We start from the raw sequence: 9560 nt of genomic DNA on the forward strand, positions 1-9560 counted from the left end.
ATATTGGGTGCAAATGTCTACAAAAGGAAACCAGCCGTATCAAAAAAAGAAGGGGAAATTTTCAAGGCTCTACTGGTACCAAACATATTTTCACAGCCGAAGAGGATAGATTATGATGAAATCTTATCTCCTGTGGTCAGGTATACTTCAATCAGGACAGTGCTTGCATTGGTAGCTATTTGAGATTTGTATTTGGAGAAGATGAATGTTAAAACTGCTTTCTTGCATGGTGATCTGGAGGAGCAGATTTACATGGAGCAGCCAAAAGGGTTTACTCAACCTGGACAGGAGCATCTGGTTTGCAAGTTAAAGAAATCATATGGGTTGAAACAGTCTTAGTCTTCAACACAATGGTACAAGCGGTTTGACTCCTACATGATTCAGCTTGGCTACAAGAGATATGAGTATGATTGTTGTGTTTATGTGCAGAGCCTTGATGATTGCTCTATTATTTTTCTGTTACTGTATGTTGATGATATACTGATTGCTGCAAAGAATATGAATGATACCCGTGGTTTGAAAGCTTTATTGAGTCAGGAATTTTACATGAAAGACTTGGGTCCTACGAAGAAGATTCTTGAAATGGAGATTCATCGAGACAGAGGCTCAAGACGATTATGTTTATCTCAATGAGAATATGTTGAGAAAGTGCTGAAAATGTTTGAGATGAGTAAAGCAAAACCTGTAAGCACTCCTTTGGCAAATCATTTTAAGCTTTCTTCAGAACAGTGTCCTAAGACAGATACAGAAATCGAAGACATGGCAAATGTTCCATATGCAAGTGCAATTGGCTGCTTGATGTATGCAATGGTATGCACTCGTCCTGATTTGGTTAATGTTGTTATTCAAGTTTGCAAATACATGGCTCAACCTGGAAGACGATATTGAGAAGCAGTCAAGTGGATTTTCAGGTATCTAAAGGGTACTGTAGAACATGGAATTATTTTTGGCAGTCAGCAGAATGATCCTTCAGTTGTAGGGTACGTTGATTCTAACTATGCTGATGATTTGGATGGCAGAAAGTCTATAACTATGTCTATGTTTACTCTTGTTGGAGGGCCTATATGTTGAAAATCAACAATTCAGTCTATTGTGGCATTATCTACAACTGAAGCAGAGTACATGACAGTAGCTGAAGCTGCTAAAGAAGCCTTATGGCGTACTGGACTAGTAAAAAAACTGGGCATTGGGCAAGGTGGAGTTTAGTTGCATTGTGACAGTCGGAGTGCTATTTATCTGGCTAAGAATCAAGTGTGCCATGCGAGAACCAAGCACATTGATGTCAGGTATCACAAAATCAGAGAGTTGATTGCTTCTGGTGAGATACTGTTGCAGAAGGTTCATGCTGATGAGAATGCAACTGATATGTTGACCAAGCCAGTTACTATGAACAAGTTCTAACATTGCTCAGACTTGTTGAGCGTTTGCTGTTGCTAGAGAAGCATGGTGGCCCAACCCACAGTAGTGCAAGGGTAACTCCCAGGTATCTTTTCTCCTAAGGGGCTGGATATTCGCAAAGGTGGAGATTTGTTATGGTATAAATCATATACCATATAGGGACAGACGTTGGATCGAAGCAGAGAGGAGCGGAAGAATCTGTCCAAATCGGGAAGTTATATTATGTGGGTTGGGGGTGCGGGGGCAAAGACCCGCGATACGATACACGGGTAATGTTGTAATTACATATTGTACTTAATGTTTACTCTTGGGGTTATAAATGGGTCTGTTAGTAAACCCAGGAGGTATCATCTATTCTTTAACCTCTTTTCTAAATAGTGAAAGAGACTCGTCGCTCTGCTTCTGAGGACGTAGGCATCTTTGCCGAACCTCGTTAAATCTCTTTGTGTTTTTTCTTGATTTGCGTCGATTCTATTTTTCTTCGCCCTAATTTCTCAACAATACATAATGAAGTACATCACTCATGTTTATCTATATATTTTTTATTCATATTTGAAAAAATAAAAACACCCTATTGAATTCGTCTCATTATTCGTACTACGACGGCAATATAAACTTAACTAATATAAGCAACGCATAGTTTTATGCTTATCATTTTCTTATTATTTTTTGTGTAATTCTCTTTCATATAGATAACATCATCAATTAATTAAATATATAAACTAAAAAGACAATCATGTTGTCATGTTCCGAGTTGAATTGCTAAGTTACTATGTTCTGAGTTCTAACTCTCAGAACATATATTTCATAGGACTGTGGGGAATAAAATGATCTAAAAATGTGAGATGTGACATGACATTATATACATTAGCATATTTTATGTACTTTTTTTTTAATTTGTTGTAAAATTTTGTGCCAATCCAAAAAGACGACCTGAAATATATAAAAACTAGGGAGAAAAAATGGGAGGACACTTGCTTTTTTGGAAGTCTTCCTCATTCTTTTTCCTTCTTCTTCTCAATACTAATAGGATTTGAACATAACACAAAAGTTCTTGAGTTGAAAATTGTGTTAGAGGAATTGAACATATATAATTTATGTGAAAAATTCAAAGCAAAAGTAGTACATAATTAAAGAAAACTTAAATGCATGTTAAAAGATGTGTCATGGGTTAAATTAATTGTAACAATGCACATTGGAGCCCACATATATAAAAAAAATTGATGTGCAATTCTTGTAGGTGAATTATTGTATTCGTATAATTGCATGATAAAATTAATTTTAGCAATTTTGACAGCACGTTTAGTGAGCATAATGTAATTATTTTGTGGCTTTGAGAAGAGTTTGTTGGAATTCATAAGATATTTTGAGTAGCTTTTGAGCTTGAAGAAGTCTTCTCATAACTGAATTGAATGAGAGGCTTTTTATAAAAGTTGAAAAAGGAATTGCAAGTATTTTTTTTGGAATATACATATGATAATCGATAACAAATGATATAAATTGTACATGTGCTCTTATGATCAAAAAGAGATTTAATGATGCTTTCCTAAGGAAGAACCTATCAACCTATTATGATTAGAGCTAGACTGAGCAATCACTTAGATCAAAATTGCCTCATGCATGTGCTACTAGTGTATCAACAACCATTACTAACAATGCCTTTAAATAGCAATCGAACATAACATTTTCATAAATCTCAACATCATGAGTGTATTGGTGGTGACAAATCAATTTTCGGTGGATCAAATTGGCATAATATAGTAACATCAAAAGGGCTCATTATATTATACTATTTCGTTTGGGATTAACAAAAATAATATTTTGTTGCTTTATTAATTTTTTTAAGATGACTTGTACAATAATGAGTTTGTGGTGCAAGTAAGCTAACATTGACAAGTTGCAATGCTAGCGCTTATATTATATAAGTTATGCGACTAGTAGTCATTGAAAATGATGGCATTGCCACCCTTCTACGATAGTATGCAAGCCACGTGTGATAATAACACTGTTTAAATCAATCCTTCGTATTTTGATATGCTTGACTAACTAAATCAATTTTGGGACTTTTCGTCCGCAAAATAAGACTTTTTTTACGTCAACAAATTGCTTGTGAGGAGTTGGTCCATATAGCAACATTTTGTGATATTATATAATTTTCACTTGTTCCTCAAATATTAATTTGAATATTACTTCAATTACTTGTGTGAATTCAAAATACTTGATTACAAGCAATTTTTTATGTTAGTTGACATTCTAATTGCTACATCAAATATTTTATTTATGCTTTTAAGTGTTTGACCTTGACTAGTTGGCTTGAATCACATTTGATGTCATTGAATCAATATTGTTTAAATGTTGAATCATATAACTTATGTTATCTTTCTAAAAATTTTTTGAGTGTTTTTTCCGCTAATGAAAATATTATTCTTCTATTAGCTGTCACAATTTATTAGTTCAATTTTTCATTACACTTTTAGAATGTTATTATTCCACCATCTGAGAAGTGTGGGGCTCTATTTATAGAGTTTTCAGTGCAATTAATGCAAGAATATAAATCATTTTGATCGGGCGGTCCGAAGAGTTTTATTTGATCATATCACGTTTGATGGACATTTGAGTGTTTTGATGATGTCGGAATTGAACAATCTTGGACTTGTTGGATTCTTCTTGTCAAGACTCTCGATTCGATTATAGGCTTGCTAGATTCAACATTTGTTTGACCTTCTCAATATGTCCAGAAAACTTCTAAGAGTGATTTAATGACTTAATCTGAGCTTATTTGGACTTCATTGGTCTGTCTCATTGAGCCAGTCAGTTTGACTGTAAGTTTATAAAAATCAAAATTCTAAATAATTTTTTATCAAAATATTTTTTACTCAAAAAATTATCACGAGATCCGTATTACACTTGATTAAAATTTGTTGGAATCACGTGAATGAATTTGAAATATTTTTTTTCAGTTTGCAAAATAGAATAGCGTCATTATTATGAATGAAATTTAAAATTCATAGTTAAAAAAAGGAAATGTTTCTCATAATGCCATTATTTTTAGATGTACGGCAGCTACTTAGTAGGCATCATCATGATCTTGCAAGTGGACTCGTGGCCGATAAAATAACAATAAATGCGAAAAGGGAATAAATAAGAAAAAAATATGTTTTAAAATAACTTTCATTAATCTTAGGTCAACGACTCAACATTATTTTTTTGAATTTTTTATTTCATCTATTGTTGCGTGATAGCCTTGAGTTTGTGAAGGTAATTGAGGCAAGTGAGGTAGGTGAGTCCATTCAATTTTATTTTAATTCACAATGTAAAACATTTTTATTCTAACCCAATATTTTCGTACTAAATCAAAAAATACTATTAAAATAATAATTCGTTACGTTTATATATTTCACCCTAGTAGACCTCGTGCTTAGCTTCTCTCTTGCTCGGTAGATTGAATTGATTGGGCTTCGGAGAGCCTTGTCAGTCGGCTGAATTTGGTATTGTTGGTCGGATATGTCTGTGGCATTGCCGATTGGCTAGATGATAGTTGGCCAGCAAGATTGATTTGATTGCCAAAGTCTTGTCGATCAGTTGTATGATCAGACTTTCAAATCATGATCCCTGTTGAAGAGCTGCTGTCGGCAGAGCGAAGCTAGGTTGTCGAGCAGATAGTGGATCGTCATAATCTGACCGACAACAAGACATTGGATGAAGATGCCCTGGGGAAAACCTGGTAGTTATCCTCATCTTAACTATAGGATCCAAGGGTCTGGCTCCTCCCTCGAGCTAATGGCTACGGTGAAGTATTAGGTTTGGATTATCATTTGTCTTGCGATCGGTTGTGCAGCTCGACTTGTGTCACATGTTCATCCTTATATTAATTGGTTATGATTCATTCAGACTAGCGCTTAGGCTTTTTGGGTCTCCCACAGGTGAGTTCACCTCTTGAGTTTTCCTTCGCCATCTGGACCATCAGACATCCTCGAGATATGTGTTGTCATGTCTTCCGTGCACAAATATAAAAATTCAGAAGTGAGATATGTAAATACATAAGAATTATGTGCTGGGCATGTAAATTTCCCTAATTTCAAATTTCATGATGGAATGTGTGTATTTTATTGTCTTATTTGATGCCGGCTTGCAAAATGCGCGGTGTAACGAGATAGAATATTTTACTTATAATATATACAAATAACGATCCGTGTTGGCCAACTGATTGACAAGTGGAGTTGACTCAATCATCAAGCCCGTAGATAGCACGAAATAAAGCAACAAAAGTATAAAACAAAAAATGTGGCAGCTGATGAGTCAATAAGACATCATTTGTTCGGCTTTTCGCATGCATTTGGCCACGCAATTCTCATGCTTTTACATATCTAACGCAAAAAATTTTAATATTTACATCCATTAACATTCGAGTCTTTAAAGTTTACATCAAAATTATCACTATTGTTAACTTTTTTTTTAAAGTTAAAACAAAGGCAAGAATATTGGATAATTGGTGGATAAATAATGAAGCTGATGGAAGGGTAAATTGGACCGTCAATTTGTAGGGGATATTGAAAATCAGCTGGAGCCAGAAAGATTATGAGCCTTATTTATATATTTTGAAAACTTATTTATATATTTTAAAGATAAAATCTCATTGATTGATTGAAATTATATGAGAATGTTTTTTTTCTCTTTTTGTTTTCAATAAGGGGTATGTTAGAGATTATTTTGCCTTGATTAGAAAAGGATTTGATAATTAGGCCTTGGGGTTGTCTTGATGAACTTCGTTGACTAGAGATTGAGCTGGATGGCGAGATTTTAAAAAAAAAACAATGATTATATTGTCATGAGACTTTGGCTCCATATTCGAGTAAGCAAATGAGGATATATGTTAAGGTACAATCTTGGCATGTGAATGACACCCTCCCTCATCAAATTTTCGGAAGAAGGGAGTGTTCCAACCCAACTTTAGCCTCGATGGCTTCGTCTGAATCGTACACTAGCTTAAAGGTTCTCGAACTCATTTTTTTCTTTGTATATTGTTAGAATCTTCATTATGAGAAGATCAATTTGATTATAAGTTTATCATTTGGCACGAAGTTTGAGACAATAAGTACGGATCTCAGAGCATTTTTAGTAATAGATATTCACACTTCAATTAAAAATTATCAATAACTCTGATTTCAGCGAACTTGCATTTAAGTTGACCAGTTCAATGAGATGAACATAATGACACCAAAATTGATCTAATTCGTTTCAAATCAAGCCCATGTCCAGCCATCAAGCCATTTATTAAAGCTTTTAGCGCCTAATTGGAAAGTTAAACGGATTCCAAACCTGATAAGTTTATAATTAAATCGAGCGTCCTAACAAAATAAATCTAACGAGCTTAAGATTACTCAACTTTGAAATTATTAAGAGACTCAAATGTTCACAAAATGTTGTCTAATTGAAGGAATATCTCCAGGTAGTCCGGTGAAGTGGCATAGATTCTTTCATTAGTTGTAGGGAGGCATCTCCTAGACTATAAATAAAGCCTATTTTCTTCATGAAGGTGAGCCTAAGCCTTGAACTGGAAAAAGAGCTAGATTTATGGCTAGAGCTAGGCCGGAAAGAGTCAAATTTCAGTGCATTTTAGAGCGAAAACTCGACGAATGCTTTCCGCCCCTGTAGCCGCCGACCACAATCAACCACTGCTTGACGACTGAGTTGACCACCGTTAGCCACCCCAGTTTGCTTGTTGCAATGAAGCTTCTTGTGGAATCATGATGTGTGTAGTGGAATCTCGACGTACATTGTAGAGTAACGAAACAACCTACGGAGTAATGCAATGACACACCATAAAGACAAGCAAAGTTGTATTGATGTCCGAAATTGCTCCAAGGAAAGTCAGTAAATCATATAAATATACAGGTTGATCACTTGATTTATAAATTATGAGTCAACATATTAATCTAATGAGAATGGTGTCAAAATCTTTTAATATATTAAGTTCTAGTTTAGAAAATTGTTGAATCTACTTTGAGTTGATCAAATCAAAGAATGGAAATCTTAACAATTCAAGAAGAAGTAGCCAAAAAAATGAAATTAAACAAAAAAGACAAGTAACAACTTTGAGTCTTTCAAAGGTGATAAGAGTAGTGCTTCAATGACACAAGAACAATATTTTCTCTATTTTATCCTATATGTTCCTCTATGTGATAGTTGACAACCAGAGATTCAATTCTCCTTATCATATGTCTAGGTCACAAAAAAGATTTGGAAACCAAATTACAATTAAAACCCGCATAACCCTCCAGCGTTTCTCAGGATTCCTCAGATCCCCTATCTATGTTAAAATTTCCTAATAAATATATATTGCTTACCTTAGAGTACAGAGGGTTAACCTACTTGTTCTACTATGTGATGCTTAGAAGTCCTAGATCACAAGATTTTTTAACATCCTAATCGATCAAGTTAGAAGTAAATGATGATAAAAAGGTCAACATGCCAACATGCATCATTCAGAAGCACATAAAATACATACAACGAAAAAAAAAAAGAAACTCATGAAGAAAATAATGAGAAAAATACCATCTTTACATCACAAAAGCATGAAAGAAGATTGGCTATAACACATGAGGAAGAAAAATGTAGATATTTTTCATTTAAAATATTGAAGATTCAAATGAAATGAAACACAAAAACATACAACCAAGCTAAGTGTTTTCTACAATCCACTGAATCCTCAACAACAATGAATTCACTCTACACTCTCCCTCATACATGACCCCTAGTCTCTCTCTGTCTTTCTCAGATAATCTCTAAAATCTAAAAGAAAAAAAACTCTAGAAAATTTACCCCAAAGTTAGAGGAAGAGAAACCTTAAGGTTCCATCTAGAAACCCTAAGAACTATTGTAGAGACCCTCCAAACACTACCCAACTCTCCTTAGGCCATGCCCAAGCTCTTCTTTTATAGGTCTTGCCAAAAATTTCATGCAAAAAGATGCCAAAATAGGATTTTGACTGGTGGTGTTATAACTATGACTGAGACCAATGTAGTTACACCAATTCTAGCATAGTCACACCAGAATTTAGTGTAGTTATGTTAGGTTAATAGTGAACTCGAAGTAATTCTGCCAAGATCTTGCGTGGTTATGTCGGCTCCAAGAAATTGGTAACTTAGTGTTCTAGCTCCCTTACATACATTCAACTCCTGTAACCTGCAAAATATCACAAAGAACCTTTCAGAATCATAAGACATAATAAATAAGGGAGAAAACACAATAATTTAAGTGGTAAGAGAACATAAATTTATCTCATATAACACATCCTGAAGACAATGCAAGGATGCACCCCTAAGATAATACAATAATGCACCCCACAATGACTAGTTATAACCATAATACTTATATATATTGACCTTCTCAGAATAGCTCCCTACCACGACCTACGTGGCTAATAGTTCATTTAGCTTCCAACTCCGACTTTTATGATCTACGGGCATTATCACAACTCATAGAACTCTCAAGTCCGACCTATGTGGTCTATGAACCTTATCACATTTCATGCAAATCCCAACTCAGGACTATGTAGCCTACGGATGTTATCACAACTCATGCAGCTCCAAACTTTAATATCTACGACCTACGACGTTATAACCTCTCATGCAACTCCTAACTGCAACTTTTGTAGCCTACGAACGTTATCACAACTCATATAGCTCCCAAATCTAGAATCTACTAACTACGAACATTATCATAGCTCTTGTGTCTCTCAACTCAAACCTCTATGACCTATAGATGTTATTATGGCTAACCAGTATGACCTATGTGATCAACTATGACTTACGTGAATCACAACTCTTATAGCTCCTTATTAAGACTTTTGTAGCCACCAACACTCCTTTAAATATTGAAAAAATGATTCTAGTTTAATTTACTAAAATTTTTCTCTCAAGAATTATAAATAGATTCACATTCTTTATTTGATAAGATGAGGAGAAGAGAAGAGTGAGCTATTAATTAAATCATAAACCTTGAATATAAGTGCAAGAGCAACAATTTCTAGCAATCATCGATCACCACAACACTTATTATAGCCCAACTTGGCTATGGTGGCCAACTATTGTTGTTGTAGCCACCAAATATGACCCTTATTGTCAAGTACAATTGTTATAACCACAACTACAATTGTTCTA

Source organism: Phalaenopsis equestris, unplaced genomic scaffold (assembly GCF_001263595.1).
Source record: "Phalaenopsis equestris unplaced genomic scaffold, ASM126359v1 Scaffold000372, whole genome shotgun sequence".
NCBI lineage: Eukaryota > Viridiplantae > Streptophyta > Magnoliopsida > Asparagales > Orchidaceae > Phalaenopsis > Phalaenopsis equestris.